The sequence below is a fragment of the Oryx dammah genome, unplaced genomic scaffold (assembly GCF_014754425.2).
Source record: "Oryx dammah isolate SB20612 unplaced genomic scaffold, SCBI_Odam_1.1 HiC_scaffold_18, whole genome shotgun sequence".
NCBI lineage: Eukaryota > Metazoa > Chordata > Mammalia > Artiodactyla > Bovidae > Oryx > Oryx dammah.
The window spans coordinates 88,543,237-88,561,598 of record NW_024070202.1 but is presented as its reverse complement, the minus strand read 5'-3'; the positions used below and the strand labels follow the sequence as shown (position 1 = coordinate 88,561,598).

General features: G+C 38.0%; 1 protein-coding gene across 1 annotated transcript in view; it reads right to left on the bottom strand.

Moving 5' to 3' along the window:
- LOC120877539 (hyaluronidase PH-20-like) overlaps positions 1-18,362 on the bottom strand; it is a 47,715-nt gene that overhangs the window by 28,802 nt on the left and 551 nt on the right. The window lies entirely within an intron of this gene.

Genomic DNA, 18,362 nt, shown 5'->3' with positions numbered 1-18,362 from the left:
TCTCAGAGCTTTCAGGAACTAGTTCCCCCACCAGGGATCAAACCCCAGGGCTAAGCAATGAAAAGCCAAGTTTTAACCACTGGACTGCCAGGAAATTCCCTAGCAGGGACTTTAATCTTATTGCCTTAGAATTCTCTTGAATTGCCACCATTCTACCTAATGATGTGGTATAATCCAAAATTAGAATACAGCACACACAGCAGCAATGGAAACATTTACTGGTGTTTTCCTTTACAAGGAAACATTTTTTCTCTCTACTTACATTTACTTTTAACTTTTTTCTTTCTGTCTTAACTGAGTCTTCCATTCACCAATGGGACCTGAAGGCTGGTGACTTTGGGGATTAAAGAATCTACATTCAGAAAAGGGTTGAGCATTTATTTCCAGGCTCAGATGGTAAAGATTTTGTCTGCAATGCAGGGGACCCAGGTTTGATCCCTCGGTTGGGAAGATCCCCTGGAGAAGGATATGGCAACCCACTCCAGTATTCTTGCCTAAAAAACCCCATGGACGGGGGAATCTGGTGGGCTACAGTCCATGGGGTCCCAAAAGTGTTGGACACAACTAACACTTTCACACTTTCGCTTAGCTTTATTATCCAGTGATTGGATAGCTCAAATGATTCAACCTTTAGGTATTACTAAACTCTTTAAATAAAAATATATTGGTAACACCTAGATTAGCCTAACTCCCAGGGATGCTGCAATGACGATACCTATGAAGTATTCTTCACAAGAAGCTCTGTATATCTGAAGTGTAGTGTTATTTCCCTTCTCTTACCTATATCATTAAATCTTGCTTATTGTAGTTAACTGCATTTGGCCCCAAACTATAAGAAAGATAGCTGTAACAAATGTAGAGAGAATTATTTTTGACTTATAGGAGCCCATAAGAGCCAATATGTTTAGTTAGATTAGGGATATTTCTAGAAAAAGTTAGGAATTATGAATTCCTAGTCCAAGAACTAAGGGCTTTCCAGGTGGCTCAGACAGTAAAGAATCTGCCTGTAATGCAGGGGACCTGGGTTTGATCCCTGGGTTGGGAAGATCCCTTGGAAGAGAGCATGGCAACTCCCTCCAGTATTATTGCCTGGAGAATCCCCATGGACAAGGAGCCTAGAGGGCAGCAGTCCATGGGGTTGCAAAGAGTGAAGGACCAAGCATAGCAGTAAGCACAGTCCAAGAGCAATAAAGAAATGTTTATCATGGCTACTGGCATAGCTAGACAATACAGAGAATTTGGGGGGTAATAACAATAATCTAAGCCTCATTTAAAGAATATAGTCAGTGAAAAGGTTATTGTTACCATCTTTCTAAATTCCAGATATATGCATTAGTATACTGTATTGGTGTTTTTCTTTCTGGCTTACTTCACTCTGTATAATCGGCTCCAGGATTGGGAACACGTGTACACCCGTGGCGGATTTATGTTGATATATGGCAAAACCAATACAATATTGTAAAGTTAAAACGAAAAAAAAAGAATATAGTCAGTGAAAAGGGAAGAGTCATACCTAGCAAAATTCACTTCAAATGTAGAAATTCAGTACAAGCTGCATTAACAATTTCCTTTTTCTCTCCATCTATAGATTCTGAGACTGCATTGCCTGATGACTGTAAGACTGGATCTTTGCCTCAACAAAGATCACAGGGCACCAGTTGAAGGAAATAGGAGAGCTCAGTCTGTGATTCCACAAGAGAGCAGAGCTAATCTCTGCACTGAGATTGTCGCTGGTCAAAATCTACACACAGAAACTAATATTTCAGAGCAGAAACTAAATGACCTAAGTAGTCTGTGCATTTTAAGCACAAATGCAGGGTAACTGTGAACATGATTATCTAAGAAAGTGATGTTGAGTAGGCTTATCTGCAGCATTTTCCCCCAAATTGTAGGTCACAAACTATTAGTGGACCACAGGATTGATTTAATTGGTTGGAATAAGCTTTTTAAAGAAAACAAGTGAAATAGACAATAATACAGTGAAACAGAAAAAGATAGATAAAAATGGGACAGAATAGGAAATACAGAAGTAAGCGTGAGTATGAATTTACAAACCTTTTCTATATATATTATACATGCATGCAATGGGTCACAGTGTAAAATGTATTTTTTTTTTACTGTGGAATGGGTCAAACCACTTTGATTCTTCAAAGTTTTCAGCCTGACACACCTGGATATTGCATCCTCAGTGCAGCTGTTTTCTAATTATGTGGTCTTGGGTAAGTTATTAATTCTCTTTAATCTCTTCAGCAACCACAACAAAATTCTGAGCTATCTCAGGGCTCATTCATGTCTGTAAATGACTGAACTACTAGACTAGGCAACTTTGTTTTCTACATGAGGACAAGCAGGACTGGAATCTGGCTTCTCAACTTGGGAGCAATATGGCCTTGCCCAAACTGCTCTGTTGTTTTCCTTTTTTCTTTTCAATTAAAAAATATGACTATTAATGGCAACACTCACATGTCTGCTGTGAAATTTTAATGAGATAAAATACAGATTGCTTAGCACAAAGCCTGTGAAGAAGTTCCAAACATGCCACCCTAAATGTGCCCCTTTCCCATATTATTGTGACTATTTTGAGATGAAGGTGATTGAGCAACAGCAAATGCAATCTTTCTGACCTCTCCCCTGAGCAACAGCAAATGCAGACAATTTTACTGACCTCCCCCTTGAGCAACAGCAAATGCAGACAATATTCTGACCTCTCCCTTGATGTCTGAAGATTTCCCTTGTGAAAGGTGTACTCTGTACCAGGAAGAGGGAAACATCACCAGAGACGGGTAGCTGATGCTAAAATGAATGTGCACAAACAAACTTATGAAAATGACCCTTATCCCCCAGTAGTTTCCCTCAGATTAGCCGCAATTTACTGTCCCTCAAATCTTACCCCCTTTCCTTTTGTCTTGTCACTTCTTCACAATTTATCATTCTCTGTTAAAAAGATCTATAAACTCTTGATCCTCACTGTTCCTTTGGATCACCCTTTTTCCTATAAAAACTTACACGTGTGGGTAAAAATATTCAATAAAGTTTGTGTGTTTTTCTCCTGTTAATCTGTCTTTGGCCAGTTCAATTCACAGGCCCCAGCTATAGAACTTAAGAGGATAAAAGAAAGTTCTTTTTCTGCCATTACACCAAACACATTGTAAATACCAAATAAATGTAATGTTCTTATTGTTAATAAATTAACAAGAAATTAAGAATAAAAATTAATAAATTATCCCCTTTATTATCCTACACCCTCCTCTGTATGAAAGACAAGCACAAAGAAAGGATAGAAACCCAAGACCATGTAATGATTCATAGACCTGCTGGCATTAAAGCTTCCTAGGAAATACCAAAATAAGACTTCTTTAAAAATCTAAATATATGAGCCATTAAGAAATTGTTCTGTTGGAAATGAAATACTTGGTAGTCATACTGCAGTGAAGCCAGATATGATGGTGGCGCTGTGCCTGAGGGATGGCATTTATCACTGCAACATTCTCCCTGAGTTTGCTCAGTGGTAAAGAACCCACCTGCCAAGTAAGAGATCTGAGCTCAATCCCTGGGTCAGGAAGATCCCATGGAGGAGGAAATGGCAACCCACTCCAGTATTCTTGCCTGGAGAATTAAAGGGATAGAGGAGCCTGGTGGGCTACAGTCCCTGAGGTCGCAAGGAGTTGGACATGACTTAGTGACTAAACAACAACACCCTCCCTGAAAAGGAGCCTACCTACATGAGATCTCCATGGGTCATGACTCTATTTGCAGATCAGACTGACTCAAGCCTTAGTATGTGTTGTATGTTGCATTAACTTGGCTGCCTCTTTGTGTCCTGTGGAAAAGTCCACTTAGAAAACAACATATTCTAGCTCAGACTTAAAACTGTCTTATCTCAGCCTGACTGAAACATTTTTCTGAACTGTCAAATGTGATTTCTTTTCAGTCTTTTCAATTGGATTAGTGAAATAAGCAAGTGGCATATAAGTGACATTTAAAACAAATATTAGCAAAACAAATTATTAATATAGAACCCAGATAGTTTTACAATGTTAAGTCATTATATCTTAGTTTGGCTAAACAGGCTGGTTCTGTTTCTATTTCACTAGAGAAGAGAAAGAGCAGTTATCAAAAATCAAAGAAGCAGTAGTTAAGAAGAGTATTTCTTGGCATCTAACTTACTTTGTCTATTGGTCGGTTTATTACATCTACACAATAAGAGTCATCATTAGTAACCATATTATTGCTGACATTAAACAATATATCTAGCACATCACATATATGTATCAAAATAGGCGACTAATGCTATCAAAAAGAAAAATTAACTAAAACATCGACCTTCTAGTGCCGTTATAAAGGTATATGAACAATCCTTGTCATCTCTGCCCCTCTCTGCTTCTCCGTAAAAACCTGACCACATTTACCCTTGTAGATGAGCACAGCAGGAACTGCTGTCTGTCTCCACCAAGAACAGAAGTGAACAGTAGTGCCCTCTAATTCTCACCTGAGACCAGAGAAACAGGAACTCAGAGCAAGTGTGATAGGAGACTAAGAATCTGGTCAGTTTATGACAGGATGGGAGTGTCCTTGAAATTCACCAACGGGGAGAAAGCACAGAAGAGCAGGACCTCTGAGAGGCTAGAGAAATCAGCTATGGAAATACCCAAGAACATACATGAAGAAAATTGTAGGCTGTTCCACTTCAGAATTTTTGAAGAGTCTGAACCTAGTATAAGATCGGGGGATAAACCAAGTATGAGTTTGAGGGATGAGGACAAAATCTTTATAAGACTAATTTTTTTTTTTTTTTTTGCTTAAAAAAAAAAAAGTAAGCCAGATTAGACAGATCACAAGACAATGTCAAAGAGTTAAAAATTTAAAGACACGTGCTCATTTGTCAACATAATTATGAGGTAATGAATCTCCCAAGGTGGTATTTAATTAATATTTTAGCTACTTAATGCATATTTATGGTCTGGACAAAAAAAAATCTTTTATTCAGTTGTGTATGGCTTATCTACTTTTAATTTTTAACACACAATTCTTATAATTGAAAAAATCCAAGATAATAAGTAATGTTTATGGAAGGCCTAAACTGCCTTAACTAGTGTGATATTTATTATATTTTAAATGCTAACATGAGTACAGCAAGACTTTCATTAAAATGTCATTAAGAGACAGTGTTTACAGGAAAACAATTTCAACCAAATCCTTAAAATCAGACAATCAACAACTGATTCTGAAATCACCTAAGGGTTTTCTGTGAAAATTAATTATGGGATTTATATCACTCAGTAACACCCTGGAGTAAGAATAATCCTCATTTTCCAAATGAAGAAATAAGCATTAGGAAAAAATTAAAAGATGACCGCCATCCCAAAGCTAGAAAACTCAGTTCTAGCGAATTCTGATGCTCAAGTTCTGCCCAAGCCTCTCTATTATATGAGCCACTATCATAGAGATGAAAATATGAAACAAACACAGGACATATTCTTGAGAGTAGGCCCAAATATTTTAATTATCTAGTACCGTATGTAGATGATGGACATCTTTCTGTTTGTATAATTAACCAGCATATGGCTATTAGAAGTAGCCTCACTTGAAAGAAAGGAATTAAAATTCAGTCTAAATATCTACAAAGGTATGCATTTAGTTAGACTCCAGTGCAGTTCTCTTGCCCCTAAACTATCCCTAGGTTTTGGTTTAGGTAACATTTGCAGAATGGTTACTTCTTCTATTAATTTTTTTCACTCAACTGTTTTTGTGCATGTGCTTTAGCTTCAGATGATTAGAAGTGTTAGCATAGCAATTGTGTCTTATGTTTGAACTTAGTTTACTCAGACTTGATCAGGAAAAAGGAAATATTGTATTATTTACTAACTTTCCGCATACTGCAACCTAAAAGTTAGAATACATCATTTAAACTAAGAGACCAACACTTTACCTAAAGCAGAAGTAAGCTGAATTATTTGTGGAGGCCTTTCACCTCCTGGTTAATGTATGTGATCTTCTAACTTTGCCAACAGTGATTAAGTTAGTTATTGAAACTTGTTATATACCTTTCTCAGAAAACTGTCATATAGAATGGGCAAGTTCAAGCCTAAACACCTTTGGGGTTTAAAGCATGGTACAGAAGCTGAACAAAGTGAACTAGTTTGAGCCTAACCTCAGTCCCAATCCTGAGACAAGTTGATGAGTGCTAATATTTTAGCTTTTCTGTTTCTTCCCCACCTCTCTTCCTTCCTTCTCTCTCAGACACTCTACGTGTGTCAACACATTTAATACTAATATCAACCCTATGAAGGAGGCACAAGTATTGTCCCCATTTTACACATGTCATTCACCTTCTTTATACCTCAGGCTGAGCAAATTTCCATTGAATCCCTGGGATTCAGATTTCAGAACTGTTTCTATTTCATTGGCAACTGTTTCTATTTTCCTGGAGTGCCTTCATGCAGCAGGTCAGAAGAAGAAAATAAGCCAGTTTCAAGGAGGCCCAGTGGGTTCTTCAGTTTAAGAGATCTATTTCATCAAAAGTCTGACTTGACTGATGTCTGTGATGTTTCTGGTAATTTTCAAAGTTTAGAATAAAATTTTTAAATCTGAGGAAGAAAACTCAAGAAAGTGCCCAGGGAAGTATGACTGAAGCAAAGTCCCAAAACAGAGGTTTGGCTGTACCCTGGCTGGGTCCGGAGCTCTCTTGTCTCCTGGAGCATCGGTCTGCAGTCAAGTGGAGCCCTGGCAGCAGCTGGATCATGACAGAGGGTCATACACGGAGGGACACACCACACGTTAAACCCTTCCATAGTCCCACAAGTGGCAAAATTGAGGAGTTTCTATCATTTTTTTCACATATTTTTACCAAAATGACTGATACTTTAAATGCCTCCCACTTACCCAGAAACACTGCCACATATTCTACTCTCAGCTTTGCTGGTCTCTCTAGACTTTTGCTCTAACCCACTACTTCTTCCTGCTTGAACTGTCCTGATACCTTCAGTTTTCCTCGGTGCCTTGCTTTTATTTCCCTGTTGAGAGCATTTGATGGGCACCATAGTCCTCCACCTGCTTAGGTTTAGATTCTGGTTTCTCCTCTGAACTGTCTTGAGATGTCTCTTGTCTTGTTTGGGTTCTATAATCTCTACAACCCAAGTGAGGCTCCCCAACTTCCCTCCAATGTCTACATCTACTTGTTTACAATCAGTTAAAATATACTGCGTGATTCTGACCTTAGCTGGTTCACACTCTCAGTTTCAATTATTTACTTCTCTCTTGCTCCGGTTCCTTAGCTAATTTGCTTCTGTTTAGATTTTCGTGAAGTAATAGTTTAACAGGCTCCCTCAGGGTCTTCGTTTATTGCCTAAGGAAGAACTTCAGCCTTTAAAGAGGGCTATCAAGGAGTGACTAAGGCATCTCAAACCAAACCGTAAGTGTTGCCTACTTGATTTATTGATTGAACTATTTTAAATGGTGTATGCCAAGAGCAGACATGGAGGATATTATGCACTAGGAGCATGAAGTCTTTTTTTTTTTTTTTTTTTTTAGGAAAGAGTTGATTAACAAGCAGTGTTCTAATCATTTCAGGTGAAAAGGTGCATAGCAAAGCGACTCAGCCATACATATACATGTATCCATTGCAAGGGTGGAATCTTAACCACCTGCCTGCTAGGGAAGTCCTCAGATTCTATTTTTATGTGGTTTACATTCTAGCAAAAGAATCAGATAATAAGCAAAAACCAACCAAACAAATAATTTCAAAGTGATAAATGCTGAATTAGTCTGTCTGAGCTGCTATAAGAAAATACCACAGACTGGGTAGCTCATGAACAACACAGATTTTTCCTCACAGTTCTGCAGGCTGCGAGGCCTCAGATCAAGGTGCCAGCATGCTCAGGTGAGGGTCTTTTTCCAGGTTGCAGACTTCTCACTGTGTCTTCACATGGTGGAAGGAGGCTTGCAAGCTCTTCAGGCCTCCTAGATTAAGGCACCCATTCTTCATGATCTAAACATCTCCTGAAGGCCCAACTTCCTAGTATCATCCCAACAGGCATCAGGAGTTCAGCATATGAAGATTGAGGGGGTTCAAACATTCAGACTGTAGCAAATGCTACTATAAGATTTAAAGAGAAAAATGAGAAAGGGCAGAGTTAAAAAGGCAATTCTTGTCCATTTTACAGTATACAACATATAAAGTTAATTCCTAAAGAGATTGTACCAATTAATACTTCCTCCAAAAATTAGTGCTTGTTCCCCAGACCCAAACTAACACTGTATTATTATATTTTGCAAGTCTTTGCCAATCCAAGTAGTGTAAAAATAATATCTCATTATTTAATAATTATTTTATTTTGAGAAATTGGGTCATGCATCATTTTTTGTCATAATTTTTGGTCCATGTCCTTTTCCCATGTGAGGTTTGAGTTGTTTTGAATTGATTTGCTTCAGAACTCTTTATATAGCATCAGAATTATTATTTTGTCATGTATTCCAAATATATTTTTCCAGTTCATGTTCTGAGTTGTTCATGGTATTGTTTGGAGAATAAATGAGACTTAGTTTTAAGTTCCCCAGGAGCAGACCCTAAGAGGAGGTTTCATGTGCAAGTGATTTATTAGGAAAGCTTTTTTCAGGTAGAAACTCTCAGAGAAAGAAAGCCACAGAAGAAAGGGGACAAAACCAAGAAAGGATGTAGTTTCATGTAAAGTCCTACAGAAGGCAGCATTAGCCCGATCACACTGCAGATCCAATTAAGGGCTTCAGGAAGCAAAATCATACTGAATAGCAGGGAGCAAGGAGGAAGAAATGTCACTGAATCTGGGGGAGGGGATGCACACAGACTATAATAGGGACTTTGGGGGACCTGCCAAGTGTCTGTTAAATTGTGTGGGTCAAAAGTCAATGAAAGGAAAGAATCGCGAAGTTCAAATACAGCGTTTGATTTCAATGTTGAAATTTATTATTATTTACTTGTGATCAGTTATTAAACAAGGAAACAGAAGGAATCCACCCAGTCAGGACGATCAAGTCCACCCTGACCTAGTCACCAGTGATTACTCCTTTTCTTCACCTCTCCCTAGATTTCCACAATCAGGCCTAACAGTGACAAAGCTATTGGGAAAGTCAGTTTTCAATAAGTTGAAAGCCAACTAAGTAATTTCAGATGCAGATCTTGAGTGTATATGAAAAGATGTAATGGACTGAAAGGGGGGTGCTTGGTCTTTCAGGAACACAGAATTGAGTCCTGCACTGTTACTCATAAAGAACATCCTTGCTTTATTTTTAGAGTAACTAGAAAATAACCCCTGATGTTGATCTTCATTAATATCACAGATTATTTTCTTCTTGGAGGATGCTTAGTCTCCACTAAGGGAATGTCTTTCTTAATTCTCTTATGGAGTAAAATGTAATATTGTGAGGTAAATATCATGCTGATAGCATCTGAAAAGCTCTTGTGACTCTTTTAATGACAGACGCTTGTCTAGCACAAAGCACTGCACAGTTTAGGACTGCCCTTTCCCAACTGTCACTTCCAGGTATGCACATGGGTGGATTTTCTATCTCCCTTAATGATTTTAATATACATCTTTGACTAAAAATAACTGAATTACTGCCCTTTGTTCTAACACATATTTTTCAAGTGTCTCCTGAGTGACTGCTCTGAGCTCGACCTACATTGTATTCGACCTCGAATACAATGATCTCTGACTTAGGAAGTTTCAGTGAGTAGAGGGAGAAAAAGGAAATGAAAAAAAAAGTGTCTATCATGTAGGACATAGTAATTCAGAGACTGCTTATTATTCCCCCCCTCTCTTGTTCCCTTTTAGTAGTGATAGATTTTAATCTAATTTAATGGAGGCCAGAAATGCAGATCACATTTAACAGCCTTCCTTGAAGCTAGCTGGGGGTCAGGTGACCGAATTCTGTTCAAAGATATAAGCTGATGCATCATATGACAGTTTCTGGGAAATTTTCATTTTCTAAAAAGAGTATGAGTTGTTTTCTTAACGTTCTTCAGAGGTGGTCAGTGAAGAAGTTTCTTTAGTATCATTTTGATCTCATGGATTTAAATATATTGGATGTGTTTCAATCTATTGCAGTTATTTCTTTAGTGATTCTCAGATTTTCTCCTGTTTGGCATTGGCTCTTTGAGTTGTCTCGTGAGTACTTTTGATACAATCCTAGTGACCCCCAGCAGAACCCTTGCTTTATAGTACAACAAAATATTTCAGACACATTTTGTACTTTTCCTGTCTTAGGACTGGAATTAGACAGTTTCCTAAGAAATCTTAGTTTCTTTTATGGGTAAATGATATTTAGATGTTTAGAGTTTGAGAGCTAAGGGTATATTGCTTATAGTTAATTTAACGGTTTTTTCTCAATTAAATAAATAAAAGAACAATGACTATGTGATATCAGAATCAGTCTACTTGCAGGTTATATTTGTCTATAAATTAGTAAGAAGAAATTTGGTGCAATAAGAAAGAGAAAGTAAAAAAGATAAAACAATCCTATTTAAAATCACATCAAAAAGATGTGAATTGATTTGGAATAAACTTACCAAAGAGATGAAAGATATGTATTCTGAAAACTATAAAACATGGAGGAAATTGAGGAGGACACAAAGAAGTGGCAAAATATCCCATGATCTTGGATTGGAAGAATTAACATTGTATAAATGGCCATACTACCCAAAAGCAATATACAGATTTAAAGTGATTTCTATCAAAATACCTATGATATTTTTCACAAATAATCCTAAAATTCACATGGAAGCACAACTGACCTTGAATTGCCAAAGCAATCTTGGGAGAAAAGAACAAAGCTGCCATTATCAGGCTCGCAGACTTCAGGTTACTACAAAGCTTCAGTAACAAAATGAGCCAGGAGGTAGATGGCCTTCCCCAGTGTAAAGTGATTGGAGATTCATTCCCTGAAAAAGGCTTCATAAAAGTTATTCACACCACCGGGGGGTGTGACTCAACAACGCTGTCTCTGAGTCCATCCATGTGTCTATCCACACATACTGTACCCTTTTTTCCTCCTAATAAATAAACACTTTACTTACTTCATTACTTTCTGTCTTTGTGGAAATTCTTTTCTGCAAAGCCAAAGGGCCAGGACCATTGCCATTGACCACTGTCTAGTGGCTGGAATCTGGTAGTCTCACCATCATGACTCAGCCTCAATCTCTGCCTGGAAACCCAAGCCCAGCCTCAAGCTGTTGCAGCCCAAGGCCATCCGAGATCAAAAACAGCATGGTACTGGTACAAACATAGAATAGAGAACCTAGAAACACACACACACACACACACTAATGGTTAATTAATCTATGACAAAGGAAGAAAGAATATAGAATGGAAAAAAGTCTCTTTAATAAATGGTGCTGGAAAAATGGGACAACTCCATTTAAAACAATGAACTTAGAACATTTCCTGACACCATATATAAAAATAAACTCAAAATGGATTAAAGACCTAAATGTAAGACCTAAAACCATAAAATTAGAAGAGAAAATAGGCAGAATATACTTTGACATAAAAGATTGTAGCAATACTATTTTGGATCTGTCTCCTAAGTCAAAAAATAAATAAATATATAAGCAAAATTAAACAAATTGGAGCCAATTAAAAAAAAAAAAGAAAGAAAACCATTGACAAAACGTAAATATAACATATAGAATAGGAGAAAATATTTGCAAATGATATGATTGATAAGGGATTAATATCCAGCATATATAAATAGATCTAATGAAAACATAACTAGCTTAAGTTCAAAAGAAAAAGATTCTAAGCCTGGGTATTTCTTCATGATATTGTCACTTCATTACTCTGAGTCATATAGACTTTTATCTACTTCAAAATAGAAATAGGATTGCCTATCGTAGTTTTTATGAGGATAAATATTGATAGTGCTAGACGATAATAGCTAACATTTGGTTGGGAACTTCTATGTGCCAGATTTCATGCTAAGGGTTTTATCTACTTGATACGATTAAACTGTATACAAGGAAAAAAGATACCAAAATGATCTCCCTTTTATGAAAGAGAACACTGAAGATTAGTGAACCTGAGCACCTTGCTGTTTCCGTAAAGGGAAGTTAGGACAGTCCCAAGAAACTGCAGTCATTAAGCATCTTTAGAGGTGGATTTCTTGTCCAGGAGCAGTGAGCCAAATTAAACAGAGAGTCTGCAGCTGGAATATCTGAGGACTGACTGAACATAACCAGTAGTCACAGCCCAAATTAATAAAAATATATAAAATTCATGGTCAAAAGTTGAATGAAAATGTTTGAATTCCATTGCAAGAAGAGAAAACTAGGCAACTCAGAATCCAGACAGGGCTCTTTTGCAAACTGGCTCTTTGACTTTGCCAAGTGATTTATTCTCCTCAGGCCTCAATTCTTCACAGAGGAGTTGGACTATGTGGTTTCAGAGGCTCAAGAACTCCGATAAGAATAGGACGATGATGCTGGAGAGTGACTTTGCAATGACTCACGATAAATGTGCAGACTTAAAACAAAAGAAAACCTGTAACAAATGTATAACTTCCACTGTTCAGGTTTCTGAACCAGTCATTCATCCGTTCAAATATTTATTGGGCCCCTACTGGGCACCAGGCACCATACCAAGTAGTGTTCTCGCCGTGAACAAAGTCTTCATTTTCCTAGTTTAGAAGACAGAAATAAGCAAATATACAATCTATACTATGTCTTCAGTGATAAATGCTACAGACCAGAGAATAAACAAGGGAAGTTGATGGTGAAGGGAAATATCCCACCCCAGTGCCTTCTAGAATCTTCTGTGAACAAATCAGGCCCACTCCCAAATGCTCACCTCTGACCCATTTGGCTGAAATACCCTCCCCCAAACACCCCCACAGTCAACTCTCTATCATTCAGGGTCTGCTAAAGCTGCCCAACACATGAAAATCCCACTCTCCCCCATTCCACTTTTTCTGTTTTTTTCCCCATAAATCTAACATCTGAAACAAATAGCTAAGTTAGGTATTGACTGTCTCCTGCTCCAGAAAGACTATGAGTTCTAAGAAGGCAAGGTTTTTTGTTTTGTTCAAGGATATATTTCAAAGCCTAGAACAGCGCCTGATAAGAAGTAAGTTTTAATCAATCAGTCAGTCAGTTCAGTCACTCAGTCGTGTCCAACTCTTTGCGACCCCATGAATCGCAGCATGCCAGGCCTCTCTGTCCATCACCAACTCCTGGAGTTCACTCAGACTCACGTCCATCAAGTCAGTGATGCCATCCAGCCATCTCATCCTCAGTCGTCCCCTTCTCCTCCTGCCCCCAATCCCTCCCAGCATCAGAGTCTTTTCCAATGAGTCAACTCTTCGCATGAGGTGGCCAAAGTACTGGAGTTTCAGCTTCAGCATCATTCCCTCCAAAGAAATCCCAGGGCTGATCTCCTTCAGAATGGACTGGTTGGATCTCCTTGCAGTCCAGGGGACCCTCAAGAGTCTTCTACAACACCACAGTTCAAAAGCATCAATTCTTCGGCGCTCAGCCTTCTTCACAGTCCAACTCTCACATCCATACATGACCACTGGGATTCACGTACAAATTGATTAATATGTGAATAAATGAATTAAGAAGATGACATGGAAAGACTTCTCTGAAGTGGTGACTAGTAAAACTTGATATTTAAAACTCAAAAGTTAAGGAAAGTTGTTAATTAAATTTTGCCACATGCAGTTGATGAACAATTATGTGGCTTTAAAGTACTTAAATTCTAACTTATATTAAATAGCAAAAAAATACTTACAATATATGGTTAAGTGAAAAACATGAGATGCAAGAATACACATATATTATTCTTATATATTATTTAGAACCATGTTTTTAAAATGTCTTTATAAGAAAAGCTAGCAAGAAATATATCATGAGTTACCAGTATATGTTATAGTGATTTTTGGTTATTTTTTGGTTATTTCCATTACATTCACAAGTTTTCTATAATGTGTTTTCTAAAAATAAATAATGAAAATATTTCAAAGTTAATCTGCATAATGCTACCTGTCTCCTATGGTATTATAATTTTCATTTGGTTTGTATTTTACATTTAGAAATTAGACCTTCACAATGTCAGTAACCCCTGACAAGCAGGGACCCAGAGTTGAAAAGTAAAATCTATATTACAAATATTTCACAAAAAGATAAAAGAGGTGGGAAAGGAGATTGAATCAACTCTCATGCCTTCTATAATAGCATCATACCTGTCTTGAGTTTACCTTTCATGTAGATCGTCTCTAGAAGGAAATTCTATCAATTGAAATGGTGCCTTTCAAGAGAAGGGAGAAGGCAATGGCACCCCATTCCAGTACTCTTGCTTGGAAAATCCCATGGATGGAGGAGCCTGGTGGGCTGCAGTCCATGGGGTCGCGAAGAGTCGGACACAACTGAGCGACTTCACTTTCACTTTTCACTTTCATGCATTGGAGAAGGAAATGGCAACCCACTCCAGTGTTCTTGCCTGGAGAATCCGTGGGACAGGGGAGCCTCGTGGGCTACCGTCTATGGGGTCACACAGAGTCGGACACGACTGAAGCAACTTAGCAGCAGCAGCAGCAAGAGAATACATGTGTAAGTGATTATACACAGAACATAACATCAGGAAGAGGAAATTGCCCCAAGACCTCATTTCATTCTAAGTGTCTCCATTATTTTGGTGATCCAGAGAAGATAACTGAATTTAGCAACATGTATTAATAAAGTATGCATGGGATGTGTTATCTCACTTATTCCTCAGAATAATTAAGAATCATATTACCAAATTTCAGATGATAAAAGGGGGAAATATGAGTAATTTTCTCAGAGTCAAATAACCAGATGGATAATGAAACAATGATTTAAATTAGATTTAAACTGATTAAAAACCCACTGCTCTAAGCTCACAGAAGGGGACCAAAATACCCAGTATTTCTTGATAGCACCCCTTCCTAGTTGCATTTCTGGGTCCCTTAAGTGTCATGCATTAAAATATTTTTTATTAATGATTTTTGCTTGCAAAAGACACCAACCCTACTTTTATTAACATGTCTCCAGTTTCTACATCTAGAGCAATATCAGCCTAGGCAAGCATGAATACTATCCTGAAGTCTTTCACTTTATTTACATGACCAGAGTCTTTGACGGAGGGAATCATGGCAGGTGAGAGAGGTGCCATATTGGAATAGATGTCTTTGCAGGGAGTCGATTACATCTCCCCTTGCCTCAGTTTCTCAGCCCTTGTGAGAAGTCACAACAGGAACTGCTTATTGAGCAGTTCTGCACTCATTGAGCCCAGGCAAGGAGAAGAAGCCTGAAGAAGTTTGAGCATAAGGCTGGAACAGGAATTCTGCTTTTAATTCTCTTCAGTGGACCAGGTGACCAGGTCCCTAAGGTGACCCCATTTGTTAAATCAGATAATTGCTTAGTAATATATCCTTAAGTAAATTGCTACCTGGAAGGGCAGTCATTGAAATTAATAATTTAACATTTAGATATATAATTTTATTTATCAATGTTTATATGAAGACTAAAATATATTATTTCTAGGTTAAATACAACTTAAACCTTCTACCAAGGAAGAAAGGTACATTGATTTAACTACTGGATCTGGTTTCTTAGACAAATTAGAGCCAAAGAATGCAATGTTTCCTGTTTATGTCAAGTGGCACACATGTCTACTTATAGTGCCTCTCAATGGATTTCATGTAAGAAAAAAATTGTCACAAGTTTCATCTCTTCTCTAAGTGACGACTCTAGAGGCCACACAATTCCCTTTAAGCTCAATTATCTCACCACTGACTGCTCTTAGATAACCTGTGGAAACCAGCAGACACAGTGTGAGTAGTGAGCCTGAAAAAGAAGGCCCCGAGCAGCCGTCAGCCGTCTGCATTTCTCTGCAGTCAGCCCCCTGGTATCCCTGATAACAATGACAGGAGAATCTCTCTGCCAGCACTGCCAGGTCTGTGTCAGACGCTCTGCCTTTCACAGTAAATGCTCCATCCTCAGAGGCCTCTATGTGGTAACTCGCAGGGTTCAGGTGAAGGTAATCTGGCATTTTCCACACCTTCCTTATGCATCTCCCATTATTCCTGCAGACATGAAGGCTGCACACCTCAGCGGCTCTGGTCACATTGCTATGTAGCTCCCTAAATCAGAACTCGCAAATTGCTTCACCTTTAATATAGTTGCCCTAGAAATGTAGGAACAAATAGGATTTAGTGTTTTTCTAGTACTGGTAGGGTTAGGGCATCTAGACCCACAAGGCAGCTCTTTGGATTTGACTGACAATGGATTGGTTCCAGCCAGTGAACTCAGGCTCAGATGCTGTAACACAGGGGACCCAGACCCAAAAAGATAAAGGTGATCATGACAGGCGATGGAAAATATACTGCCTTAGGCTAACTGAGCTTGGAAATGGGCCCCAGCGTCAACATACATGAGCTTGTGCTGTGCTCAGTCGCTCAGTCCTATCTGACTCTGCAACACCATAGATTGCAGCCTGCCAGGCTCCTCTGTCCATGGGATTCTCCAGGCAAGAAAACTGGAGTGGGTTGCCATTTCTTCCTCGAGGGGATCTTCCCAACCCCGGGGATCAAATCCATGTCTCCTTTGTCTCCTACACTGCAGGCAAATTCTTTACCTCTGAGCCATTAGGGAAGCCCCATAAGTGACCTTGCCTTCTTCCAATTTATATTTTTTATGCTTCCTTCTAAAACCCAAGTTAATGGGTGTGAAAAAAAGAGGAACAAACCCAAATTTAGAAATCATGCCAGAGTTGTCCTCTGGCCACCTTTCAGCTGTGTGTACTTTTCAGGGTTGTATTAGAACCTGAATTACTCTGCTCTACCAAATTATTCTTGACCATCAGCCTGAGCCTTCCGGATTTTCCTGTTAAGTTATGCTCAAACATAGACTGTCCTTGGATCTAGCCTCCTCTATACAATTCAAACACAGGGACGCCTAGAAGGCTGCCCAAGTAATTTGTGTGTGTTTCCTATTGTGTATTCTAAACAGAGGCTCCTGGTTTTGCACCCAGCTTCCTGATGACTTGTCAGGAGCCACATGGGCTAGAGGGGAAATATCACACCTGGAGAGTCAGGTACTGATCCTCTCAGTGTCTACCTAATACTCATATGTGGACAGAGGAGACTTTAACTTTATATTGTCACAGGTAATTTCATAAACAACATTTCGGTAGCAACAAATTGAGCATGTGAATGTAATTCTAAGAATAATATCAGATTACCATGAACTTGCAAAAAATGAATTTAACAAAAACCATTGAGGATACAAGCATTATAATTCAAGGCAAAATACACTATAGAGATATAAACAGAAAACATCTGGAAATACAGGAGAGACTGTGATTAATGTGGATTGGGGAAAACTAGGAAGACTTCTTGGAAATAGATAATATTTAATTGGAAGAAATTTGAAGAGAAAAATCTTACTTTAAATGGTGTTATTTTTCCCACTAGTTTCTCCATAGAAGATAAATAAATTCAATGCAGATATTAGAAATTACCATCTAATTGCACTTTTCAAAATATGATATCACACATTTTATGTAATGGCTAAATGTAAGGACTCCAGAGTTGTACCATTTGTGGTTAGTGTCAGCTTCACCATTCTGTGTCTAGTCTAATAATAAGACCATCAAAGATATCCTCAATTTCTGTTACAGTGTTTTTGATCTCTAGCCTTTCATCTTGTTTTCTTCTTAGAACTTCTATCTCTCTGCTTACATTGTCCATCTGTTCTTGTATTTGTTCTACCTTATCCGTTAGAGCCCTGAACATACTAAAGGTCAACATAAATCTAGGTCATTTAAGATGAAAATAAAAGTAGAATGTATACAATTGGCTTCCTAATTTTTTCTGCAGTTGATTTTCTAAGTAAATTTGTTATTAATAATCATAATATATTCCCCCATTCTTTAGAATACTAAATATGCACCTTATACTCTAAGGATCCATTTCCATAGGTTATATGCTGGAAAATGTAATTGGGTGATTTTGTGGAAATTAAAAGCAGAACTTTAAACAGTATTTTTGCTTTGGGCATTTTATATTAGTATCAATACTTCAGAAAGAAGTCTCCTTACCTGCACTTTTATAGTCTATTAAAATAAAAGATTTTACAATCCCAGTTTTTAAAGTTTTTTTGTTTGTTTTTTCAGCAATTTCCTTGCAATTTTCAAAAATAAGAAGATATTTTGGTTTAAACTATTAATAATTTCTTTTCAGGCTCACATCTATTTCCATTTCCCAGGACCAAGGTGTCTGCTGAACAGGTCAGAGGTGACATGGCAAGTAAGGGAAGAGTTTTTATGAGGCTCAAATAAGATAGTGTAAGCAAAATGGTTTTGAGAATTATC